Below are 12,627 nucleotides of genomic sequence, written 5' to 3'. Positions count from 1 at the left end.
AGATGATGAGAAATATAGGCAGAATACTGGCCTCGACCGTTAGACACAGTTCCGTGTGGAGATCCCATCCCCCCCCCACATCTGGGCAACCTGTAGAATAAAGATATATCACAAGCCCAGTCCATATATTGTTCACAAGAATCATTCCAATAGTTCAGCAACCCCAAAGTACCTGGTGTTGTAGAGTTCCTGGTCGGGAAATCAACGACCCTATCATGATTCCTGCCCCTCATGTCCCCAGCCCTCCAAGAGGTCAGGCTGGAGCCAGGCCACGATCACCTACATGGCCCTCAAGGGCCTCTCCATCCCTCCAAAGACCCACTTGGAGTCAGACTTGGCGCTTGTGGCACCAGACTCACTCCGATAGGATAACATTGGGGATTGGACTTTTAGTGCATTGATGGGGACAAGATGGATGCCCCCACATATTTTGGTTCCCAGAACTGCATGCGCAGTCTAGTCTTTTGGGTGTGGTTCAGCCCAGAGACACCTGGGATACCCAGCGACTATTTAAGCCACGCCCAGGCTGAGAAACATGCTTTGTGTTTTCTGCACCTGCAGCGTGACACTCACCGTGTTCGGATCGGTCTCCAGTAGGCCTGCATCTTTCTTCTGCGCTCAGCTCCTGCAAGAACAAGAACACCGTTAGGAACAGCCTTACCTTGCAGCGCTTCTGCCCATCATTCATCGCTCCTTCTGTTCTGCGGGCATCTTCGGTGGTGTCATTCCCATCCCGGCACGCTGCTTCCTAAGGAAAAGGGAAAAGAACAAAAAAAAGGCATTAGTAAGCATTCAGCAAATCTTTGCTTATTTTTTAAAGACTGTACGAGCTTCAAACGCTTACCTGAATCCCAGCCGCTCTGGGGGAACTCTGTCTCCGGAACTTCTCATCCATCTGCAAGAGGGAAAAGACACTCCAGATTAGCGTGGAAACATCTAGAGGTGCCGCATACCGCGCTTACTCACCGCATTTCTTCTTCATAACCGGCATCCACGCTGAAAATGTCGCGGCACCTAAAAGACACAGTAAAAGAACTCAGTTCAATACAAATGGGGTCGCATCGCGCATCGCACTCTCAATCACATTCAACGCTACTCATCTCAGCAGCACGTCGCCATCCCCGGACACTGGCCATCATCTAAGGAAGGAAAGGAACGAAGTTAGAGAACTGTTCAAAAGACACATTATACTTACCTGTCGGACTCTTGCCAGTGAAGTAACTAGGCAGCAACGAGCCTGCATCAATCAACGCGCCCCTATGCTGAAAGCAGGACGGAGAGCACACTTTCCAAGAAAACAAGGTGAGCTGTGGATCAAAGGGAGGGGTTGGACCCCGGGGAAGAAGGGGTTCAAGCACACAGAGACAATAGGGAGTTAAACTCTGCCAATCCTGCGTTTCAGGCCCAGTCTCCAGTCGAGTAGACTCCAGGGAAGGGTTTGAGGTCGTAAGAGGTCAGAACAGGCTGAGTGACGTCTCCGTGGATACCAGGTGAGCGTTACAGGCCCTTCTTCAGTGCACTCCCTTTAAGGCAGGAGCCACTGGTCGTCGAACATCTCGCGATGAACACAGTGAACTACGGCGGTGAAGTGGCAGCTTCGTTCCTAGCGGTGCTCATCGACGGGGAAACGTAAACATCCTGCAAGGAAGAGGCGTGTGGGGCACCTCAATGTCGATAGTTCTGGACCGCAAAGAGTTTGAAGAACTGTGGCCCAGCAAGGGCGTCGCATCGTCAGCGTCTCTGTGGTGTTTGGGTGGCGGGAAACCCACCAGCAGATGCTTCTCTGTGCGTCGACAGCCTGGCCTTTTCCAGCGGGATAAGGCAGGCCATGGTGCGGACGAGCGCATCCGTGAATCGAAAGTTCTTAGGCAACGTGAGCACGGCGGCTCTGGTCGGCGACAGCGGTCATCGACGGTGGCGGACAACAGTCCAGGCACTTCTCATTGGGATTCTGCGCCAGTTCCTGTCTTCGGTCGGCAGCCTGTCGTAGGTTTGTCTACCAGGGAGCTTTGGCAAAGATCAGCTGGTGCACGATGGTCCCTCGTAGCTCGGGAAGAGGGCACCTTACCAGGTCCTCTCTGGGTCAGTCCTTGGAGACACAGCAGCTTTCAGATTGCGAAGGAGAGCAACAGCAATTCGTCTTGTTCAGCAGGGCTTCAAGGTCAAGCGTCAGTTTCGCTCCAGTTTCTCTTCAGCTTCTGAACACAAATTCTAGCAGTGAGAGGCCCCCAGATATATTAGCTGATCTCCCATTCATTCTGCTGGGTCACACTCAGCAACCAATCGGTCAGAAGGGCATTTATGCAGGCAGGCAGCGAATCAGGTGCATAGTGCATTCAGGCCATTCACTTCTCTCCAGACACTCACAACAAATTATGTGTATTGGGAAAAGTACCCAGCCATTCAACACTCCACACTGCATTCATACCAGTTTCGGGCAGGGCTGTCTCAGTCATTGTGTCAAACACCAGAAACCAGACATCCACAACAAGAAGTGCATATTGGTCACACACTCCATTCACCCAGGTCCGACCCACAAACGTACCCACAACATACAGTCACTGGGAAGGCTCCAGTCAGCCTGACCTGGACTTCATAACAACACCATATATGGAACTTCCACCTACCTACCATCCAGTCAGGGGGAAGGGACAGAGTCAAGGCTTCCCAGGACTTCGGGAAGATCAAGGTAACAGGCGATGGAAGGCAAGAGGCCATGGGGGCCATCTTGTTTCTATCGGGAATCTACTGATTCCTATGGCAGGGCCTGGTCATCCCAAAATGGAGGATACTCAGAGCACCTGTCAAATTCAGCACGGAGCTGCCACCAGCCCGTACCCTGCTCTGTGAGCCACCCACAGGTGCCCAAAAACATACACTTGGGGCACAGGGTTGCACCCTTACCCATGGGTGCCATAAGGGTATCCCATGGGTCCATTCACCAAACCAAGAGAGAGCTGCACCGCCAGGAGTCCCACATGTACTCCTGCACAGAAAACACGACAGAACACGATAAAAAGCAGTAAAGGACAAGGGTACGGAGGCCCTGTCCCTCTGATGCATTTCCAGCATCACAGGTAGGTTTTTTGTTCCCGGGACAGAGAAAATATTTTTCCCGACCATTGCTGTTCCACGGAACAGCGCAGGCGTGCCATTCACAGAAGTAGCGAAGACATTTGTGTGGGTGTTTCCCATGGTGCTTTGACATGCTAACTGTGGTTGCATTCCCTGTTGCGGTGTTTGTGGCCCTTGCTGAGTTGGTTGGGTCCTTGTTGAAAATTATTATAATATTGCTCTTGTTGCTCATGACCACTCATCGGTAATTCATAAGGGCTGCCCGGATGAGGGTGGCCGAACTGCTGTTCATTTCCTGGTCATTGGGGCCCTTGATAATATCCCATGGGTCGGGCGTGGCATTCTTTTGAAAAATGTCCACTCCTCCCACATTTTCAACATGTCCCCTGGCCCCCTCCCCAAGGCCCTGGTCCTCCAAACCCACCTCCCTATCCCCTGTACCCACTTCGCCCTCTTCCAGGCCTTCCCTGCATTTGTGGTCCCTAGTATTGCTCCTCGCCGGCCCATTGTCCCTGTCCGTTTGCGGACCATGTTACTGCCATCATTGCCAGTGAAACTCCTGATCCTGCCTCCCCGTCTCCACGTCGGCAGGGCCACCGTTACCGCAGTGACCTTTCCCAGTTTATTTTGTACAAGTTTGGCCTTGTCTGCGAACCTCCTCTGTGCAATTTTTTTTCTCTTTCTTTGATCCTCCTACAATGGTGTACTATCATGCTCTGAACTTCAGGCCATCATTTGGCTTCTATCCCGACAATTTTATCTAGGGCCTTATGTACCTTCTGGAGGTCTCTCTTGATGATAAAGTAAAAAAGGGAGGTTGACTGGTCCCAGGCTGTGCCCGTCTCTGATCTCCACAGGTCCTGCACCCGAAGAATTTACTGCGCAGCCTCTTCCTCGTCCCCCATGGTGCATTGTATCACCGAATGTAAATCTGGGGCATCAGGGAAGGTCCTCCACAGTGCATCCCACACTTGAGCCCGTACATTATTAAATGCTGACCAATCATGGCAGTCACAATCTATTGTCACTCCCGGGAAACTGGCCTACACCCACACTCCATTTGCCTGGTCTCCCACAGCGGACACCAGCAAGCTCTTCACAGCCCCTATGGCCAGCGGGACCCCTGCAATATGCTTCTCAAAAGCATATATCCACTTTCCTGCCCCTCCCGAAAGTGGAGGCAATGCTTTCAACAAATTATTTGTGTCCATCTGTGCCCATGTTATGTAAGGGGGCCTCCCTGCTCCCTTGTGAATGAGGGGCATTCGCAATTTCGTTTTGCTCCCTTTCTTACTTACCTTTACTCCTTTTTTTTTACACAATGACATGTTTCCCAACCTGCTTCGGTGCCTTCCTTGCCACCTTTCTCGCACCACCCTATCTTCCGGCTCTTCTAGTAGTGGCAGTGGCATTCCTGACACTGGTGCCGCTCCCTCCTCATATTCATCCAGATCACTCCAAACCTCATCTATTTCTCTGTCAGATGCTGCACTTTCCGGTTATTCACTTTGCCTGACTACCTTCTTGTCCTATTCGTACTAACTTTATTGGGGTATTGTTAAGATAGAAGAAGAATTCCCCTGATTTCCACTCATCCTCTGGCTGGCTAGATGGATTCCTGGATGGGAGTGGTGACGGTGTTGGCCTACCCACCAAGATGGGCGGAGGCTCCCCTCCCCCGGGCAACATATGGCCCCTGTCACACATAGCCCTCAATTGTGTTAATTCCATTTGTGTGGTAGCGAGCTGTCTTTCTAAGTCATTAGTTAGGCGTGCAAGATTTACAGGTTGGGCACACGTGAGACCGTATAACCCTCTAGGATCATACGGTGGCGGCACTGTCGCTGCAGGTGCAGATTGTGCGTTTGGCGAGGCCCAGTATGATATGTCACTGTACCCCTCGGCGGGTCTAGTTAACAGTGGGTAAAGTCGGCTAAGCTCTCCATCCCCCGTTTTCGTTAGTTCCTCTCCATCCTCTTTTCCTCCCCCCACTGCTGGGCCTGGCGCCGTCTCTGGTGGCTCTTCCTTCTCTGTGCTGTTCACAGGGGGCCTTTCCTCAGACATCCTCCAAAGATCTAACACTTCCCTTCTATTCTGAAGCTGCTTTCCCCCGGTATTTAGCCAACAAGTGTGTTGTCACAAGATCTGATATATTCTTCTATCAAATGATCCCCCTTCTGGCCATACTTGGGACGCTCCCTCCCCTTTTATCTCAGTGAGCCACTGGTCATGGTACTTCTGGATTTTCTCGCTGTACAGGGGGGAGTTGCTGGCAAATATGTGCTAAGGGTGTGTCTCCCCCCATAGTTCCTTGCTTGACTTCCGTGTGTGTTCGTATATGTGCGTGTGTGCCAATACAATCAAGAAAACACTTCTGCTCACCTTATCTCACTTAATAGGTACCTTATAACATCACAGTTGAAATAACCTTTCACTTACACATTTTCGGCTCCAGCATATTTCAGAAACGTAATCTGAACAAATTTTACACAAAACAACTTTACATGTACTCATAGACATACGGACACGTTTGACTTTAACGACAATTAACATACAAACACGGATCTGTTATTCTTCTTGTTACACCCACCTTCCTTCCCTTGATCACGCTATCATATCCTCTTCCCACACTCACTCTCCTCGTTCTCCTTCCCTGAGGCCCTTTTGGGCCGACCTCTAAAAGAGTTATGCACACGAGAAAAAGAATTTTCTAATATCTACCGAGTCTATTCATTACACAAGACTCCTACGTTTTTCTATTTTATCTCCACTTTATTTCCTGCACTGTTCGAGACAATGCTATGCGGCGCCGCATTCCACCCCCTTTCAGAGCTAGGTTCCCGTACTCTTCCTGTATTCCGTTACCTCTATATTCACAACCTAATGGCCATAAAAAGAAAAGATAAGACAACGCCTAGCATTCAACACTCATGCAAGCCCTGTATCCTCAGTCTGACTCCCCCACTATTCCCTCACCGTTACACCTATGCACATCACTTCCTCTTTAAAATCCCCCTCCTTTGAGGTTCTCGCAACCAATACTCATGTGTCCGGGGTGATCCAAGAGCCTCCGTTCATGGTCTATCCACAATCGGGGCAGCACCCCAACCAGGCCGTGACCCGCCCCAGAGAGCAGTCACGTATTTGCAATAGCCGGGACCTTTGGAACCTCTGGTGCGTACGCTCACTAGTCAGCCGCAGGTGGCGATGGTTTTGCTGGGGGCATTGCGGATCTTGCCGCATGACATAGGGGTGTCTCTTGGTGCACCCTCGATCACGTCGGGGTTACCAAGTGAAGGTGGTCAGTCCCCATTTACAATTAGAAACTCAGAATAACAGACGCATCCCAGTAGGGAATGAGACCAGGAGATTGGTTTTGAGAGACAACAAAGGTTTATGTAAAATTCCGCATCCAGAACTCTGCTGCCTCGAGAGCACTCTGGGAAACAATACAGATAAAATGCATTTTAAAAGATTACAGCGTCATAGATGAGGTTTTCCATACAGTCTACAGGATACATTTCGACTGGTGAGGGAATGGGTCCTAGTATATCACTATAGGATCCACGAGATTGGCTGGCAGCTTGGTGGGTATCACGTGGTTCACCTGGGCCGGTCTGTGCAAGGTGAAGGTCAGGTTGAGTCCTGGAGAGTCGGCTGGTACTGTCTAACTAATCTACATACTATCACAAGACAGGCGGTAAATAATAACTCACAACCTAAGCCTTTGGCATTAATAGAGGACTATAAATTGTACACACTTATTCACAATCTATATGCAGGCAGAATAGCAACGGGGCCAACGCACACCACTGCTGTATCCACTTCTCTACCGACAATGGTTAGTTCTACCCCCCGGACCCCGCCTCACTGATGCTTTATTACAGGTATATAAGGTGCGGATGTTGTCGATGAGCTTCCTGGGTACCCCTTTCCTGCCCAGAGCTTCCCACTGCATCTGTCGTGGTACACAGTCAAATGCTGTGTAGAAATCCATGAAGACTGCATAGAATCAGGCTTTTGTTAAGTAAGACATACTTAGACAGAATCAGGCCCACTTTATACCCCTGCTCTATCGTGTTAATACCATGGCAGAAACCTGCCTGGAGATGATTAATAGCTTCCATTTCATTGGCCCACTTCTGCAGGCGGGCCAGAAATACTTTGGCATAGATCTTACCTGCAGTATCAAAAAGGGAAATAGGCCTATGGTTCCCGGGGCATGTCTGTCTCCTTTCTCATAAATAGGCACAATTTCTGCATCACGCCAGGACTGCAGGATGCTGCCAGTATCCGCCATGGAGTTAAATACACAACACAGGACCGGAGCCCATACCCGTACCACATCCTGGAAAAGATCTATTGGCATTTTATCAGGTGACGGGGCTTTCCCTGCAACCAGTGACATAATGGCCACTTCCACTTCCTTAGGCAGCATAGCATCTACTTCTCTTCCCCGCACATCCCAGCTTGTAGAAAGCTTTGTGTTTCCGCTCTCTGGCAAGTCACTATGGAACAGGGCCCTAACATATTCAAACCAAGAATCAGAGGTGATCTGGCACCCCTCTAGTTTATCAACCTCCAAAATCCAATAGTATCGCCCGCTCTGCATGTTGTATGCAGATCATCCCAAAGATCCTGAATAAATGTGGATTTCTTCCTCTGCATCACTGCGTCATAGTTTGACCTCAAAGAACGCAGAAACTGTTTGTCTATTGGGGCATATGGGTATCCTTAGCGGTGCTACAATCTGTATCAAACCAGATTTTGGACTTAAGGGCCTCCTGGCACCCTTCTTGGCTGGCTTGCTTACAAAGGGGTAGATAGTTCGGACCATACTTTGGTATGCTTCCAAAATGTTCCCTGGGGGGCTTTCATCCCCACATATTTCTAGCCAGTGGGCTACAATAGCCTCATACTGTCCAGGTTTGACTACATCAAAGTCGGGTGCAGACCACTTAATCCTTAGCTTAGTACGACCGGCAATAATGACCACGGAGATCACCATCCCAGCCCACATATTCTCCTTGACACAAGCCCCTAGGTTCACATCACACTGGGCTATGGTCACGCTCACTCTGCTTTTGAACATTTACACAGGTGATCCTATCCCAATACCCAGCACTAACAAAAATATAGTCAATCCTAGAGCTCCCCATCGGGCCTTCAAAAGTAAAATTGGCAGGCTAGTCAGATCTAAACCGGCCATTACAAGCTCTTAGGTTAGCACTATAGATTAAACAAGCTTCATCAATGGCCAGTTGATAGGCTGTAACAGGTTTCTCGCACACCACAGAGGGAATGCCCGGTGCAACGTCCAGCTCATTCCATTGCCCCATTAGTTCGTCAATTAGCTCAATTTGTAAGTTCAAATCCCCCATGGCCAACACTAATGGGCTAGTGCCTTTGCTTGATTCATTATTTCGTAATAGCCTGGCACATTTCTTTTAAACTTTCCAAAGGGGCGTTGCCATAAGGTTTATTATAAACGTTCAACAAGAGCATCTGTCTGTCTTCCCCCCAGGTTGTATCAAGGTACTGTAAATCACGTGAGACCATCGGTTTGTCCACATAGTTGAGGCCCAATGAGGTACCCACCAAACTTAGCAGGCCCCCTTTGGGTCTCCCTCTTGTGCCCTTGGATGCAGGCTTCGCAAAGGATACAAAGCCCTGCACTAATACAGTAGACATTTCCCAAGTTTCTTGCATACAAACCACATCCAACCCCTGAATAAAATTCCTCCAACCCGGGTCCTCCAGATGCCTACGGAGCCCTCCCAAATTCCACTAAAGGATTTTTTGGCATCTGACGTCTCCGTTGCACCTGGAGACAGAATAAGAGGCTTGATGAGAGTGTGTCACGACTGGTTAATCGATGTTCTCAAGACCATCCTCTCTTCTATCGTATACCATTGATTCCAGCCGGGGTCCTGTAGCTCCTAGGGATGGTCTGTGCATGGCGGGGAGGGAGATATTAGTACATGGCGGGTGCAGCTGCAGTGTGATCCTAGAGCCAGCCGATGGGTAGGCGCGTAGCTCAACCGATAAGAGCCCATCAACTAATCATCCATTAGCTACAGTCACCTGGATGTATCTCTTGATGTTGACATCCTTTCACACCCCAGATATCATCCTGTATGATGGATCTACAGCCCCTCATGTGCTCTAACCAATGGATTACTTTTATACATGAGGGATTCCTTGCTCTCGTATGCTCCTGCAATGAGTCTGGGTACATTTGCTAGATAAATGCAATCAGAAGAGCCCCCCGCTTGACGGGCCCCGAATACTGTTGCAAGGCCAGGCCATGTAGATGCATCATGCTGGGTCTTGGACCTGACTGGCCCAAGCCACTCCTCGCATAGCTCCCTGGTGGGTTGAATCGAGAGAACCTATCAATTGTTTCTCTTAGAGCATTAAAGTTCTCCGTACGAGGCCATTGTCTAGTATTTCCATGTATGTGGCTTTCATTGGGGGTAGGTGCTTGGCCACCTCCCATCGTGCCCACCTGCTGAGGCAAATGTGACCCGTGATCTCGACCAAACATAGATGGGGTGGGAGTTTCCTTGTACCACCAATCTCCTTGGTAACTCGGTGTGTCAGGCATGACTCAGGTTGCCCTCGACTGGCCATTTTCCTGGCCTCTCGGTATGGTTGCAGGCTCAGGATGTTACTCTCATTTGGGGTTTGAGGGAGCACACTCAACTGAGGTAGAGTTTTGAGGGTGTTAGCAGCATCAGTCAGTTGGGATATCTCGCTCCTTAAATGAGCAATCACTTCCTTGAACCTTTCCATCTCCATTGCGATAGCCCTTAGAGTTGTAGGGCCACAGGCACACAGATTACTTTTGCAGGTGTTAGTGTCCTCAATGTTCTGCACGGTGGTCGTCTTGAGGGTGATATCCTGCATTCCATGTTGTACCATACGCAAGAGTGTTTTTGGGCTATTGTAAGTGTATGCAGCATTACTATTCTATAATGATGAACCAGCACGGCAAGTAGTATACAGAACATGTATGTTTCCTAATCTGAACTGCTTTATAGGACACGTTTCCTGTGCATGCATTCCAGACACTCCTGCATTTCTGACGTGAATCGTTTGATCACTGGAGAAGCAAGGTCGTGCTGTCCTAGCCATCTGCCTTGGCTACTGCACCTGCCAAGCGAAATTGTTTAATCTGAGCCTTTAGACAAGTAAGGGTCAGCTAGGGATAGTTTAAGTTTATTAGCTATCTCGGAAAACTCTTATGATTTAAAATGTATTCACTGTTTTGCTAACACCAAATCATTTTTTGTCAGTTCCCATATATTGGGTTCCCATGTTTATTTCCTAGTGGGGTTGTACCCCTACTTCTGTGAACCTTTGAATAAATTCTGCTCGCATTGATTGTATGGACTAAATAGTCCTGTTGTTTTCTCTTTGTAAATTGCATTGCTTTTGTATGTTTTTCATGTTGTATGTACTTATTAAATTGACACATTGTCTTGTTACAAACTAGCAATTAAAGCAAGTTTATAATTTTTTTATGCCAATGTACTTTTTCCCCTTTTTTTCTCATAAAGGTTACTTTGAATGGTGAGAGACCAGTAAATTAAAATATTGAATTTGATTTAATCTATTGTTTAGGCTACCAGGAGAATAATACTGTTAGCTCCACAAATGATATTTTTTTACTTTGTATGTTCAGGCACACCCTTGTGTTTATAGATGTCTGTTTGCTCCATTTGAGTGCCTGTACGTTTTGGAGTCCCTCTTCTGTTTATCCTGCCAAGCGCCAGACCAGTGAAGAGCTTACAAGCTTAAAAGCCAAGACATCGTGGCATAGCAAGCATTGTGATCCTCAGCTGATTGGTGAACCGGCCTGCACCGAGACAAGTCGCTGTGATCATTGCTGAAAGAAAAAGACTCTCTTTGCAGTTGTCCAATTCGTGCAGAATCTGCCTTCCTTCCTATTGCCACTCGTGAGACACAGAAGTTAAAATGTTGGTCAATTGAAGTCTGCATCAGTAAGCATCCTTCCGACCTTGAGCTTGTGTTTGCAACTGGAAAGCTACCCCGTCCCTGCAGAATCAGTGAGTGTCAAGCGGCCGCCGGGCCAATTTTGATACAGCCAATGCAAGATGGGTTTCTACAACCAGCAAGAGTTTGGCCTGTCTAATTTAGTTTGAGACCCATCATACAGAAACACTTGCAAAGGCCTTTTGTCAGACACAGCCAAGGAGCGTTGGTCACAAAGCACGCATCCAGTTCGAAACACGCTGGGCTGCTTCAAAACGACCTTTTAAGGCAGCCATGAAGTCGGCCTGCTGGAAGGGATTTCTAGCCTAACTGGGCTCTGACATTCTGAATGGAATTGGAACCCAATACAGCGTGGGTTTGCAACGTGGAAGGAATGAAAGAGAACTTGTGAAAGTTGCCCTTTGCAACATGTGTCCCCCCAACCCCCTCAAGAGAAATCCTGTTGATGAGACTTTCCCAACTGCCCTACTGTGACCAGGAAGTATCTGGCATACAGAAGAAACACATGACATGGAAGACCATACACTAGCCATTCATGGTGAGGAGTTATACACTAATCAAATGCCAGGAGTAGAAGCGGCCGGTGTACGGACACGCCAGCCTGCTATTGGTCCTAATGAACAGAGTAGCAATAGATGACTTGAAATACATGAGTCAGAAATGTATGCAAGAGATTTAGATTCAGAAACACAAATACATTCTAATCCAGATTTAAGTGTGGAAAGTAATCTTTTAGCAAGTGCGGAAGCAGGCTTGCCTAGTACATCTAACACTAATGCGAACATATTGATAAACATGTACCTATAGATACAGTAATGCAAAATGTAATCTCAAGCACCAGAGATGTACGCTCCTCAGAATTAAGGGGAGAAGAACTAAGTTCAGAAAGTGACTTAGATGATTTACACTGGGGGCCAGATGATGGTGTCTTAGACATGCTCACGCTTGATGCAGCAGAGTAACAATAAAGTACATGATGCAGAAATGTCAACAAGATGAAACAAAGCAAAGTTGAGAATAGCATAGCAGACCTATCCTACTTTTAGTAGCTTTAGATAAGTCTTGGTACATCCAGGAAATGTGTAACGCGGTGTGTGAAAATACATCTAAAGCAACATGTGTCAGACAGACGCATGTGATTCTTCTAAAAGTAAGAAATGCATGTGTATAATGTCTAATACATATTAGAATTCCAAATTGGGGAAGCACAAAGAAAGCACTAATTTGTGACTAAAGTGCGTACCACTGTATACTCCAAAACATGTTTAGATTTAGGAATGCCTAAAAAATGGGTGTTAAAAAAATCAAGGGGACAAGTGGTATGATAGGAGGATAGAAACTGTAGAAGCAGAAGAAATTATTCGCTCCATTCCTCTATTCATGGCGTCTAGATGAGATGTCGTGGTATTTTAGCCATTCTGCCCTGCGTTGGAAGGAGCAATAGGTGAGACATCATCTCATTTCCGATTCCCCTCATAAAAGTAGAAATAGCATTGGCTTTAAAAGGCAGAGTAGAATGTAGAGCCGTGAAGG

The sequence above is a fragment of the Ambystoma mexicanum genome, chromosome 9 (genome assembly GCF_040938575.1).
Source record: "Ambystoma mexicanum isolate Mex_15411 chromosome 9, UKY_AmexF1_1, whole genome shotgun sequence".
Classification (NCBI taxonomy): domain Eukaryota; kingdom Metazoa; phylum Chordata; class Amphibia; order Caudata; family Ambystomatidae; genus Ambystoma; species Ambystoma mexicanum.
The sequence above is the reverse complement of the archived record's forward strand: the minus strand, read 5'-3'. Positions refer to the sequence as shown.